Below are 14,862 nucleotides of genomic sequence, written 5' to 3'. Positions count from 1 at the left end.
ATTAGTCACCTCCTTACAATAAGACACTCGCCGCTATGGGGCAATGTAGATGGTATATTACTAGTACACGGCGGTCATGTGACCTTCACCGCTGACGTAAGTCATGGCGGTGAAGCTTTGTGTGTGTGTGTGTGTGTGTGTGTGTGTGTGTGTGTGGGTGTGTGTGTGACAGTCGGTTGTGTGAAATCAACACCGTAAGACGAGTCGACGTAGAGGTGTAAAAACGCCAGAAAGTAGCAGTTGTAATTTTACGTGCCCATGACCACACTGTAAATGAAGCTACCCAATTTGTTGGCGTATCCCCGCGGATTGTCCAACGTGACTACACGGAATGCAGGGTATCACTAGTAACCATCTAACAGGGCGTCAGAAGAATGGTCGCAAGAAGATCCTTATAATATTTACAACATTCGTTTCTTTTAATGTGTGTAAGGTCGCTGATAATCCCCCCAGTTGACGCTCGCGATTAGCCGAGCGGTCTAAGGCCCAGCAGTCATGGACTGTGCGGCTGGTCCCGGCGGAGGTTCTGAGTCCTCCCGCGGGCATGGGTGTGTGTGTTTGTCCTCAGGATAATTTAGGTGAGGTAGTGTGTAAGCTTAGTTATGGACTGATGACCTTAGCAGTTAAGTCCCATAAGAGTTCACACACATTTGAACATTTTGAATCTCAGCGTTGAGCGCCCGTAAGAACCAAACGAGCGCACACACACACACACACACACACACACACACACACACACACACACACAAAGATCCTAATCGAGAAATACCGAACACGAATTTTACACATTTTCAGTGACGATCAGTTTCAAGTCCGACATGAATCTCTGTTGTCGATGAACGCAGGACGACTCAACCAGCTTCCGAGTGAACACTGATATTTTGGAGTCGAATAATTCTCAAGAAGATCATTGCTCACTGCCAGACATGAAATTTCTTCACTTCAAGGGGCCATAAAAATTGGCTCTGAGCACTATGGGACTCAATATCTGAGGTCATCAGTCCCCTAGAACTTAGAACTACTTACACCTAACCAACCTAAGGACATCACTCACATCCATGCCCGAGGCAGGATTCGAACCTGCGACCGTAGCGGTTGCGCGGTTCAAGACTGAAGCGCCTAGAACCGCTCGGCTACAGCGCCCGGCAAGGGCCAGCCAGCAGAGAAAATGGACAGTAGGTGACTGGAGGCGTGTGATGCGTTCCTGAATTGCCTCTTTTCAAATGATGTAGGGAGCAGAGAACACCAACAGTCCAATGAGACGTTTAATCCACAGGGGGTGGAGGGTGTAGTTTAGGCTGCACGAGGTTCTGTGATGGTTTTCGAGTGTTCTTCGTATCATGACTTGGGCCACATCATTTGAGTTACTGCTAACGTCAACCATGAAGTTTAATATCGTCTGTGACAAACTGTTGCCCTTGCCTCTAGATCTTCCGGAAGAGGATGTTGTGGGTACGTTCGTCTTCAAAGGACGGAACGCATACGTTCCTGGGTGACCAACACTCAGTTACCCTATCGCAACTCGGTTTGTCCCTCGAACGTATCCTCATGGAAAATATCTGAGCCTACCTGGAACAATGTCTTAAACGTAGCTCCGAACACTCTCACAATTTGGTAAGACCAAACGATCTAATCATCAATGAATGGCTTAAGTTGGATACAGCATACATGATAAAAATTTTGGACTCTCTTTCTTACCGAATTGAGCCCATTATAATGTTAGAGATGTTGTTGCTACAATACTGGCCTGATTTCTATTTTTTGTTCAATATTCTTAGAGTGTTTACCGTCGAAGCAACGAAAGTATAAAAAGTAACTTGAACTGTGCTGAAAGACGTTATGGGGCTGAATGAAATCGTATTCGAAAGGAAAATAAAACTGAAGTGACACTTACCTGCTTTCACTACAGACTGAGTGACTTGATAGATCTACTGGAATTTCTTTGTCCTTTGATCCATATGTAAAATTTATAGGTGTCTGTTGTCTATTGAACGGCGAAACTATTAGCATTCTTTTACCATTATTTGCGACGAATAAACATATCCATTTCACGTTATTGTATACAGCGTTCATTGAGAATTTTATTCATTTCTGTAGACGTGACCTCTAACGAGCATAAAGGGTTTAAAGAACATACAAAATTTAGAGCATTTAGAGGCAATATAGGGGGGGGGGGGGGGGGGGGAACAGCATTTTATGTGACTGGCCCACTGTATCCCCGCTTCGAGTGAATGGAAGTTTTAACATTAGCGATACTCAGAGACGGGGCTCATGCGGTCTTGTGATGAATACTGTTTTAGAGATGTTGCTGAAAATGTAATTTCCTTTACGCATCTGCTTGCTAATGTTTGGTTAACTCGCTCAAAACAACCTGGGGGCCATCATAAATCGCGGTAACTACAGCGTAATTATCGTCTTTTAATAAAAGTGTCATTTATGTTCCTCTCATTACGTATTTTTTCAGTTACTTTCTGTGCTATACCGTACCGGTTGTTTCTATGTATGATCCAAGTTTCATCGAGCTGTATTACTTGGCAGTAACACATCATGCGAAAGTTACTTCCTTCCATAAGTTTTGCACACGAGTGCCTTTTGGATGTTACTTAATTGAGTACAATTATCGACTGTCTTGAGACAACTCACATCGGACTCATAATGGCGCTTAAAACCACTAAATAATCTTTCTCGACGCTTCAGAGACGTAGCAGATGTTCATCGTGCGGTAGTGCGAGGCCGACGAAGAACAATCATTCCCGAACAGGATCCAAAAATGGCTTTCATTTCATGGCGAACATGAAAACTAAAAGCTAATCGCATTTTGAACTCACGAGTGTCTCAATAGTTGCAGTTTTCCGAATACACCATAACAGTCGGTCAGTGTGCCAGAGATCTAGTCACGGTAGTGCAAGGATGGCTTCATTTACTGCGGAAGCATAACATTTAGTGGATGAACTAGGCTTTGTGGTATCTAATCTTATGGGAAAAGCTCGTGTTTGGGGAAATTTAGCTGTAGACTATTATGACAGTATGGAAAGTTATAACAGGCTTTCTTTGAGGAATAATAAAAAAAGATGGAAGTTTAATCCAAAGAAAGACTCTATCAAAAGGTTTGTGCAGAAGTGTGTAACTACTTTGTCCTACATGACTACCAAGTTAGAAGCAGAACAAATTATAATGGGGTTAGAAAAGAAGTTGTCTTTGTCCTGGCAATATAAAATAAGTTCTGCACCCAGAGATGACATTAACAAATTTATTGGTTGCTTGCAAAGGGTAGAGAATCTTCTGAAAGAAGAAGAAAATAATAAGGGATATTACAGGGCTCCTACTAGGCAAAATGAAGTGCAAGTAAACAGAGTAGACGTGCAGAGATCGAACAAAGGGAGGAAGACATACCGGCAGATGAAGTTTTAGATATAATAGAGGAGATTCTGTCTGATAGTGATGGAGCAGTTCCAGATGTCGAAGAAGTTACGCTGCTACAGAATTAGATAAAGCCAAACTAAACTAAACTCTAAACTCCGTCCGAACAGGCCTTGAAAGGCCCAACGGTAACGATCGCCCGCCGTGTCATCCTCTCAGTCCCAGGGGCATCTCTGGATGCGGATACGGAGGGGCATGTGGTCAGAACACTACGCTCCTGACCGTTGTCAGTTTTCGTGCGGAGCCGCTACTTCTCAGTCAAGTAGCTCCTCAGTTTGCCTCACAAGGGCTGAGTGCAACCCGCTTGTCGACAGAGCTCGGCAGACTGGATGGTCACCCATCACAGAGTTAGCCCTGCCCGACAGAGTTTAACTTCGGTGATCTGACGGGAACCGGTGTTGCCATTGCGGCAAGGCCGTTGGCAGAAGAGCGTGGGGATTGTTTTGAAAATTCTGACAACATAGAAGAAAGTGTTGCAGAATCTGAGATGATTAAAGAAGGTGCAATCTTGTACCAGTTCTTTGGCTCTTCAGTGTAAATAGTGGATGAGGAATGGAGAATGTGTGAAAGTTTCGTAGAATAGGTTAATGCAAAACGTAAGTGTGATGAAATGTGCTTCTACCTGTTTATGTAAAACCTTCAGAACAGACCCTGTACTTCTATGATTGCCAGTGTATAGTGCCAAGAGATTTCGTAGAGAGATGGAGGTCAACATGTGTATTTTATGACAAATGAGGCAGTTACTGTAAATGTTTTTAGTAATTTTTCACTCATTGTGTATGTACACTATGTGATCAAAAGTATCTGGACACCCACAAAAACATACGTTTTTCATATTAGGTGCGTTGCGCTGCCACCTACTGCCAGGTAATCATATCAGAGACCTCAGTAGACATTAGACATAGTGAGAGAGCAGCATGGACCGCTCCGCGGAACTCACGGACTTAGAACGTGGTCAGGTGATTGGGTGTCACTTGTGTCATACGTCTGTACGCGAGATTTCTACACTCATAAACATCACTAGGTCCACTGTGATACTGAAATGGAAACGTGAAGGGACGCGTACAGCACAAAAGCGTACAGGCCGACCTCGTCTGTTGACTGACAGAGACCGCCGATAGTTGAAGAGGGTGGTTATGGCTCAAATGGCTCTGAGCACTATGGGACTTAACATCGGAGGTAATTAGTCCCCTAGAACTTAGAACTACTTAAACCTAACTGACCTAAGGACATCACACACATCCATATCCGTGGCAGGATTCGAACCTGCGACCCTAACAGAAGCGCCTAGAACCGGTCAGCCACCGCGGCTGGCAGGGTGGTTAGGTATAATAAGCAGATATCTATCAAAACCATAACACAGGAATTCCAAACTACACATGGATTAACTGCAAGTACTATGACAGTTAGGGAGGAGGTGAGAAAACTTGCATTTCATGGTCGAGCGGCTGCTCATAAGCCACACATCACGCCGGTAAATGCCAAACGACGCCCCGTATGGTCTAAGGAGCGTAAACTATGGACGATTCAACAGTGGAAAAACTTTGTGTGGAGTGACGAATCACGGTACACAATGTGGCGATCCAATGGCAGGCTGTGGGCATGGCGAATACCCGGTGAACGTCATTTACCAGCGTATGTAGTGCCAACAGTAAAGTCCGGAGACGGAAAAGGTGTTATGGTGTGTTTGTGTTTTTCATGGAAGGGACATGCACCCACTTGTTGTTTGGCGTGGCACTATCACAGCACAGGCCTTTATTGATGTTTTAAGCACCTTCTTGCTTACAACTATTGAAAAACAGTCTGGGGATGGCGATTGCATCTTTCAACATGGTCGAGCCCCTGTGCATAATGCACTGCCTGTGCCGGAGTGGTTACACGACAAAAACATCCCTGTAATGGATTGGCCTGTACAGAGTCCTGACCTGAATCCTACAGAACATCTTTGGGATGTTTTGGAATGCCGACTTCGTGCCAGGCCTCACCAACCGTCATCGATACCTCTCCTCAGAGCAGCACTGAAGAATGGGTTGCCATTCCTCAAGAAACCTTCCAGCATGTGATTGAACATATGTCTGCGAGAGTGGAAGCTGTCATCAAGGCTGAGGGTGGGCCAACACCATGTTGAATTCCAGCAGATGGAGGTTGTCACGAACTTGTAAGTCATTTTCATCCAGGTGTCCGGATTCTTTTGATCACAAAGTGTATTATTTAAACCTTATGAAACAGTAGATGCTAGCCATAATACTGTATGTCAAGATTTTCTGAAGCTGGGAAATTTATTTGCTAGTATATGAGAGCAATGTTGGAGACAATTACGATCGGAAGCAAAAAACTCGTATAGTAAAGATGGATTTTTTCAGCAGTAACTTGCTTGAGTGAATTTGAGTGCCTTTTAATGACCGCAATTTTGTAATTTGAGTTGGGTAAAAGTAGGGATAGTTAGATTACCATTTACTTTTGATTAGTAAAGGCTAGTTCATTTTTTACTGAAAAATATTTTTTCTGAAGAAGTATTGATACTGAAGAATACTTTAGTGGAGTAATGTTACCACTCGAAATGTAAAGTCAATGAAATCCAGCAACCTCCCTTTGTAAATGTACCCATTATGTCAGGAAACAAATTGTGTACGTATTTGGAAGAAACATGTATAACATTCTTCTTTGCAGGAGGCAAAGGGATACGAGAGCCACTTGATATTTATATAGCACTAAAGTGTGGAACTGGTGTAAGAGTAAATCCGAAAAGAAGTTCCCAAGCTGTTTCATCGAAAAGTAGGTGCTGAAAAATATAATTTTTATAAGCGCTCACTACAGTGAAAAATGTTTGTGAAAGTTAGGAAGCGGTCCCTCTCTCATACTATTAGCTGTTTTTAAGGAACCAGTCATAGCGGTCTTTCCGAGAAGTTTGTGAAAAAGTATACTTAGTTAAAAAAGAGAAGCCCCCACAAAGACTCTACATAGAGAAGATTATTTGCAACAAAGGAGACAAACCAATGCCCTTTTATATAAAGATGGTTTCATTGAAGTACTTTAGTAGGTTTTACTCGCTAAAAAAATTTCTTTTAACAATGAAGATAAGAAAGTAAAGTCATAAGGTCAAGTGAGTTCGAAAAAGAAATTTTCAGTTGCAATAACTTTGTCAAATTGACATTTATTTTTTTGAATAGAATGATAAACTTGAATTTTGTAGAAAAAATATTTTATTTGTAACAATTTTTGTAAGTAATTTCGATGTAGTGGTATCAACTCCAAGCCAAAACATCGGACGTACTACTGCAACAGAGTTGTGTGTTTCGTAAATTTTCATTTTTCAACAAGGTTTCTGACATTCAAAATTTTGTAAAGAATCCGTGGGTAATTAGTTTTCGTTTGTTTAGTTATCATAAAGTCATGTCAATAAGTGCGCCGGTATATGAACCTCAAATGTACTTATAGTAATTTTCGGTTCAGATGGAGTGTGTAACGTAGAAAATTGTTACGAGTTGTCATCTTGCATTGAAAGCGTAGCTTGCCGTGTAGTGGGCAGGAGAGAACAATCTGGTTCTCACGCTGGGACAGCTGAAGCTCGCTACTGGGCCGAGCGAGCTGTCTATGTACGTAACGGAACGTGCAATACGTTACACTACTCACTATGAATATGAAGAAGCAGTATTAAGTATTAATCGACCTTTTTCAAGCTTAGTATAACAAATACTGTTGATAAGAAAAACATTATTGAAATTTCAAATCGATAACTTCAGTACTTTCGGAGATACAAATTTTTACCTAAAACACATAATAACCGTGCTGCTGTTGTGAACCGGAGTTAGGGACTGTAACATAGCATGAGTTTAAACTACAACCAAGAGGATAGATTGAAATAATCTAATTTCCTGGAATTTTATTGTATTTCATCTCTACAAATTTCTGACGTAATCAAAAGTACTTTGGAAAATTATTATTTCATCGTGTTTTGGTAGTGTGAGTATTTTGGAGAGACTGAGAGAGCGAATGCAGGACATAGTGAGAATGTGATATTTTATTAAAACTATGTAAAAGTATGTGTTAGAAAGTCGTTGTGCAATAAGATTTGTAAGGTGTGTCTGAGTGAACTTGATTTTGTAAAAGGCAGCCACAAGGGGCTCGTGTGTTAAATTTATTTTGTGGAAGAACTCGTATTTTCTATTAACTAAATTTTGTTTAGTTTCGGAATCACGTGATTTCTATTCTAAAGTACTTGTGGTAATCTGATTCGCGGACATTAAAAATACCGTGGGTATAGAAGCGCTCGAGATGATCTGATTGGCTGCTTAACATACCAGACAATAGGAACTCAGGAGGTGTCTTCTGATAGACACATATGTTAAACCGTGGTGATCAAATTTTCACCGAAATGAAGAAATTCGCGATTTTGATCGGTACTTCTGTAGTTGAAGAAAACCGACTACAGTATTGAGTATTCTGTAAAAGTTTGAGGTTTTTAAGTGTCTTATTTTAAGAGATATTCACGTGTGAACATTTCATATCATACAAAAACTCCACGTGGCGTGTTTTGTGGAGATTACGAGGCATTATGGGGAGCACTTCTTTACAAGAAGCCTACTGATCTACTGAATGTGCTAACTCGGAAGGAGTCGTGGGTCAGTGACTGTTTAGGTCGTTCAAAATATCGAGTCGGGCTAAATATCTTCTTCTAATAATAAAATACCAACAGCCGCTTTTTTAGTTTTATTTGTCGGCGACCAGTTTCGGCATTACATTATGCCATCTTCAGGCCTGCATTTATCGAGTAACCCTCGTGTTAGAAACCAATGCAGCACTGTCAACTGGTATCGTGAAGACTTTTCTCGCACGGGTATGTGCGTTCCTTGGATAGTTGTCGTTAGTTGTCACATCAACCACTCAAACTAGGACATCTTTGGCCTTCTTGTTTGAGTGATTGGTTTGACAGTTGACAACGGTCCAAGAAGCGCACATCTCACGATGTCTAATGTCTACTGAGATCGCTGACATGGAGTACCTGGCAGTAGGTGGTAGCAAAACGCACCTAATATGAAAACGTATGATTTTGTGGGTGTCCGGACACTTTTGGTCACATATTGTATGCCTGGCATGTAATATTTCTCTGACGAGCAGACATGACATTTTCGATCAGCCGACAGACCACGGAAAACAATGCCCCTTTTTTTGTTATGCTGACACATGTTGAGGAATAACGTGAATGAAGTGTCACCTTGATTTACAGAGTAGCTATGTTTATGAGGTTCTTAAAATGTTTCTTTTGTCAGTGTTTAGTTTATATGGAAGAAATAGATATTCGTCTCTGACAGTTTTTGGTCAACAGAGAATAATTCAAACTTGATGATGGTTGATAAATAGTTCAGTCGTTCACTTTTATCAGTTCAAAAAAGGAATGCCCGATTCCAAACTTTGGGTACTTCTCTTAAAGACAATTAATGCGACGGATGTAGCAGAACTGCAACCGCTGGCGAAAACATTGTGTGCAAAATACCGTATAGCGATCGGTGCCTGAAGATGTATGAAATAGCTGACGCCAGACTATATCAGAAAAAGGAACATGGAACATATAACAAGAAGATTTAACTATGGCATAGCTCTGTGTAATAGTAAATCTATATTTATTGAAATCTCACTAAAACCCAATGAGCATCCGAATTATTCAGAATTTTTGGAACTTTTAAAAATAATCCAGTTTACCCTGTGCGCCAACTCGTCAGTGTGGATGAGCTTCGGTTCACCACTTCAAACGTAGCAGACCTACAAATTGCCCCAAAATTGCGGAAAAAATGCACTCATCCGACATGCTCACAACATTACGAACCATTTTAGAACTTGTACTGCAACATTTTCTTTTATTATTTCAATGATTTTTTACGGGATTAGGCTCGTATAACTTCTATTTCCTCTACTAACTTCGAGTGGCTCAATTACGACGTCCAAGTCTTCCAAACCACCTAGGCAACTTGCGAGTCTCTGATCTACCCTAGTTATCCAACCGGAGAAGAGCTATCTGTACTTCAACGTGGAACCCAAACCACATGTCGCTCTTGGTGTCTGTAAGCCACTGAAATATTGAAGTTAGATTAAAGGCAGACTGAAAATTTCCGTGCTCCGACCGACATTCGATTACACGAACTCGGTTTCTATGCATGTGCTTTACCACTAGACCACCAGGACCGATGTTCTCTGTACTAAATTTTATTTAATTTTACTACTTTTATCGGTCTATGAAGCAACCACAGTGTTCATTCATCTTCGAGTAAACCATTCGAGCCTCACTTTCATGTGTTTCACTGGATACCCTAATTTCCAATTCCTTCTTCATTTACGACGGAAATAGAGTTTTGGTTGATTGGATTAGACCTTAAAATCGGTAGCATATGGATTTTTCATGCAATTGATCCACGAGGTTTTTGCTGGTGAGCTTTGAGGATGCCGTCTTCTGCTGAAGATATCCTGGCATGGATATAAAACTTGTTCACTTTCCAAGCAGCCGTAACGAAGACTTTTGATATGTCATGGGGACACTAACAGCAAAGGTAAGAAATTTGTAGAGAGAATGAAAAAAGTCTCTAGTATCTTGTTGTAGACAGACAGTTTCACAGATTAACGAGTCAGTGGGAAGGAAGTATTGACATATAATAAATATAGTTTCTATGGAATATTCCGTCGATTCGTGGACGAACATAGACGTATTAAAAACTTTATTACAATGTATTGATGTTCTAGAATAATATTTATTAGTTCGTTACTAACTGCCTTCAGCTTATTAGGCCATGGTCAGATAAGTTAATGCTGAACAGATAGTCCACACAACTTCAGCGAGAATTCGTATCTGTACAAAGAATGTTACACACAGGTATGTGACTTTTATGTCTGTAGCGATACAAAACACAAGCATGATGTAATACCTAAATGTTCAAATATTAAAACTAAGTCAGTGTATAAAATAGTATTATTCTAAAAGTGAGTAATGGCACAGGATACTACGTCATATGGACAAACTGATAGTTAAATTAATTTTTTAAACATTTGAATTCACATAACCGTAAAATCAAATTTACTGAGGAACTGGGAGGAGTCTCTATTAAGGTTTTGGAACTCACCATTGACTTCATTAGCCAATAACGTTTATTTAAGTTGTACAGGAAAGTAGCCTCAACAGACACAATAATACCAGCCTGTTCCCAGCATCCCGTAACACATAAACATGCAGCCTTCCACTCCAGGGGTGCACCGCCTGTTATATGCACCCCAAACTAAAGCAGATTTTGAAAATGAATTGAAAATAATTATAGAAACAGCATGGAGTAATGGTTATAGTCGTAGACTGATTGACAACATACTCAGCAAAAATAAGAGAAAGAGAGGATAACAGCTATCCTTTATCCTCTTCAGACCGCAAAAAATCACACTGATAACACATGGGAAACGTTTCACAGGTTTTTGCCAGGAAACTAAAATCCAGGAAATATGCTCCAGCTTTTTACACTAGGAATACTGTTCCCCATCTTCTGTTCGACACTAAAGATAAGATTCCACCTTAAGGACAGACTGGAATATATAGAATTTACTGCAATACGTGTGGCAAATTATATGTAAGTCAATCAGGTAGCGCTGTAACTACTAGACTGTCTGAGGATGAAAGAAGTTAGAGGCTGAAAAATAAATATGATAAAATCTTGTCGGGTTGACAGCAGAGTTCATGCGTCGTTCTCCGGCAACGTTTCAGTAAGTTTCTTATTTGCCACCTTCGCCTGAAGAAGGAAAGTAAGAAACTCGCTGAAACGTCGCCGGAAAACGACGCATTGACTAGGCAGTCAACACGAGAGAGATTTTATCATCGAGATTCGCCTAGAAAGCCTGAATTCTCAAGAAAAAGAAAGATTCCAGCTTTGTTGAACATGCTCTGAATGAAGGTCATTCATATGGTGTGAGATGTGTTGTTCTATAGTTCGGTTGGTGATAGTTTCTACGAAAAGTGTCGCTAAAAACACTTTCGAAGAGACAGTTGGGTGGGACCATCAAATGAGAATAATCTTGTTCGTGTTAGTGGATGAAACAAGGACAAGAAAAGGCTTAGGGTTTAACTCTCCATCGACCGACAAGGTCGTTAGAGATAGATCTGCGGACAATATTGCACAGGATGACGACACTGCGCTACTCTTCTATGGTAAATTATTAGTTACTGTTGCACTCAAATACTTGCTCCTTAATTCTTATCGGCCGAGCGGTTCTAGACGCTTCAGTCTCGAACGGTTGCAGGTTCGAATTATGCCTCGGGCATGGATGTGTGTAATGTTCTGTTCTTATGTTAGTTAGGTTTAAGTAGTTCTAAGTCTAGGGGACTGATGACCTCAGATGTTAAGTCTCATAGTGCTTAGCGACATCTGAAATTTTTTTTTCAATTCTTATCCTTTGTCGTATCCGTACTTGAAAATAGAAGACGTATTTGACACATGTATCAAGTTCTCAAGTGTCTATGCTAATGATGAATTAAGTTAATCAACTAAATCTCCATCTATTTAGAGACTGTACGTTTATTCTCCATGGAGTCAAGATGAATACTTCGTAGACGTTTGCTGAGGACAGAGCCACAAACAAAGATGAGCCTGGATTGATTGTACTTAACGTCTGCCGATTCTGTTTGGCTATGCAAATAGGTAACATTATCCATGTAGGATGTAAATGCATGGAATACAGAGATTAAAATCATGGAACTGAATCGTTTACTAACAAATATCTGAAAAATAATCCAGCTTGGTGTTCCATTTTTCTGATACATAGTTGGGTACTATCTGACGCGCTATTTGGAACAGACAAGCTACCCACACGTACGAAAATATATGGCTGGTTCGTATGGCACTACTATCATCTGCAGTTATTACAGTTCAGTACCATAGAGTCCAAAAATGTTAGTATGTTTTACCGATAAGGTATTAACTTTCCCATAAATTAAAGTTAATTAAAGTAAGTGAATAAGTTCTTGTCAACATATCACCTTCACTTACATAACAAAGCAGCTGTAGCTGATAATACCTCCTTGGTAGCTACAGGGTCAGTGCGGCAGAGTCTTAACTAAAGATGCCTGGTTTCGATGCTCGGCCGGGTCGGAGATTTTCTCCGCACAGGGGCCAGGTTTGTGTCGTCCTTATCTTCGCACCGTTATTACTAACAATAAATTCGCGTTATCGACGGCCCATGACTAGTCTTAAGCATATGTAACACCGTACCAAAGTACAACTTGAAAGTACTGTATATTCTGCGTTGTCAAAACAAATGCTGTCGTATCATCTTTCCACTGTTGAGACGGATGTATGGACACGAACTGAAAGCCAATAAAAGAAAAAAAACTGTAATTTAATTCTAAACTTTTACTACCTCTGATTCCATGAAAGTTAAGAAACGAGCTATCGTAAATGTAGAGACTCTAGTGAAGTACGAATTATCGATTGCCTTTCGTTCTCGCAGTGAGTGGAGACGCGGATAATTTCGTAAGCGACTGTCAGGTAGAAGCGGAGCAAGGCCACTCGCTCATGGCCACCCTGTGTTGCACATGAGAAAGACTGTCGCGACCACCACCGTCTCTCAGCTGCATGCCGAGCAACAGGAGTAATGTAAGTGCGTAAGATCGCAAATTCCGAAAAAAATGACTGATTTCGGGATCATGCATAATCCATCTTCAGCTGGATCCTGATTACGGAAAAATTCGTTAGTTCGGGGATAAATAGTCTCCACGCTCCAAAAGAAACTGTGAGGGCTGTATACCTCGTAACTGCCAGGTTACCACGTAATCAGGATAAATCTGAAATTTGAATCATAAACTGGTAGCTTTGCTGTCCTGACTGTTAAATAAAACCGTTTCTAACATTTTGTGGGTCGCATTTCTCCTTCTTTAAATTAAATGTATTATCATTTGTTAATGGCATCGAAATTTCTCGCGTCGACATCGTTGTATAAAAGATTTTCGGTTCATTTGTCTTGACAAATCTGGGTAAAGTAAAAGTTCACTCGTGGCTTTTTTCCCTGACAAAGGCGCTGGAGGATTTCGTCGAAAGCCGGATATTTTACCAGATCTGACACGGTAAGTAAACCGAGAAGTTTTTGCACCACAGTTTGAATGTTTACTTCTTATCGCAAATGCACTGAACTGCCTGCTCACGTTAAGCTTCCTCGGAAAATATTTTTGTAATACTGTACAGCCGCCTCAGGTTCTCACCGTGCTCTGGTTTTAGGTTTACGATGACCACCTATGGCCGCTGTCCCAAAGGGAATGATTATGCTTCTAACGAGTATTCAACATATTTTAGACTTACTTATAGAAAATAATAGATCGAACAGTTCCCTGAGAAATGGGATTCGACTAATTTGTTATGTGCCTGAAAAATAGCTATAGCTGTAATGCATACGACGTTTGGTAATAGTAAATGCCACTGGCTGCATGGCACATTTGGACGAAAGGTACAAACACAGTTCCTCGCAGGAAAAAATAATTTCGTGTGGGATTATTTAATCTACAGGGACGAATGATGATTTAGGATACCTTACAGCTAGCTACTCTGCTCGGAGATACATGAACAAGTGGCAATATGCACTGTGTCTTTTGCAGTTATATATTAGTGAACTTAATGAAAAGGCAGTATTACCGTCTACAGGACAAAATGACTAGAACTGCCTGTGTATTATTTATACACTTTCAGTGACGAGAATATCAAGAAAATTCTCATATTTTACCAGTAATTCTTCTGAACTACGTTCTATTTCAACGAAATTCCATGTATATACAGGGTATAACTGGTATAAGTGCAGTTATTTTTGTTGGTGATTGACGATGGTGTACGGAACAACATTACATCAGTAGCTACATCATTTGCAGACTAATAATTATAGCTACTACAGTTCACATGTTTTTAGGTTGGTTAGTGTGTCCAAGCACATTGGCAAGAGCAGGCCATTAATGCATATTTCCCCCTTATCAGCAGTTCAGGTCTTGTAGAGTGGATGCGTGGTTTTAACATGATTAGTTTGTATTGACAGGCGTAGTCCACTTAGTGGTGCAGTTACTACTGTGTAAAAAACATAAGGTCATAAAGTTTGTGATGTGTCTGTGGGAAGACTGTTCGATACAGAGGGGAAAAAAAACAAACAAACAACACACTGATGTATGTACATACAGGGTGGCGCACGAAATGTGTTACCACTTTGTTTTTGAATATAAACTTTCTTGTCAATACAATCTGAGTGGAACATATACTACAATGAAGATCCGTCCATGGAGATTTGTCTAACTCAGCACATGCTCAATATATTCGCCATTTCGTTTCCTAACTTCCTTCAAACGAATACTGAAGTTAGTGATTACCCTATGGCACATGTCTTCCGTAATTTCACTGCAAGCTTGAAGAATAAGTCCTCTGAGCTCCATTTAATCAAGTGGAC

The 14,862-nt window shown here is 40.5% G+C and overlaps 1 protein-coding gene across 1 annotated transcript in view; it reads right to left on the bottom strand.

The window, feature by feature from the left end:
* LOC126299425 (uncharacterized) overlaps window positions 1–14,862 on the bottom strand; it is a 48,617-nt gene that overhangs the window by 14,338 nt on the left and 19,417 nt on the right. The window lies entirely within an intron of this gene.

Source organism: Schistocerca gregaria, chromosome X (assembly GCF_023897955.1).
Source record: "Schistocerca gregaria isolate iqSchGreg1 chromosome X, iqSchGreg1.2, whole genome shotgun sequence".
In the NCBI taxonomy this organism is placed as follows: domain Eukaryota; kingdom Metazoa; phylum Arthropoda; class Insecta; order Orthoptera; family Acrididae; genus Schistocerca; species Schistocerca gregaria.
This window is presented reverse-complemented; position numbering and strand designations above follow the sequence as displayed.